This window comes from Egretta garzetta, unplaced genomic scaffold (genome assembly GCF_000687185.1).
Source record: "Egretta garzetta isolate BGI_Z169 unplaced genomic scaffold, ASM68718v1 scaffold849, whole genome shotgun sequence".
Lineage (NCBI taxonomy): Eukaryota > Metazoa > Chordata > Aves > Pelecaniformes > Ardeidae > Egretta > Egretta garzetta.
In genome coordinates, this window is record NW_009260783.1 from 86,181 (window position 1) to 86,416 (window position 236).

Genomic DNA, 236 nt, shown 5'->3' on the forward strand with positions numbered 1-236 from the left:
GCCCGGGGGACAAGTGCACACAGAGCGCCTTTCATCTGCCGTGGAGGGGGGCAGCTGCCCGCTCCCCGCTCAGCACCCGCGCAGCTCGGGGTGGCACGCTGGCCCGCCGGCCCCTGAAAGGGCCAATTGAGCGTGGCTGAGGTCATCCGCCCGGCGTGTTTACCCCATGCCTGCAGCCCCGGGATGCGGCCGGCACCCAGGCTGTCCCTGCCACCCGGCGGGCCGGGGGACACGGC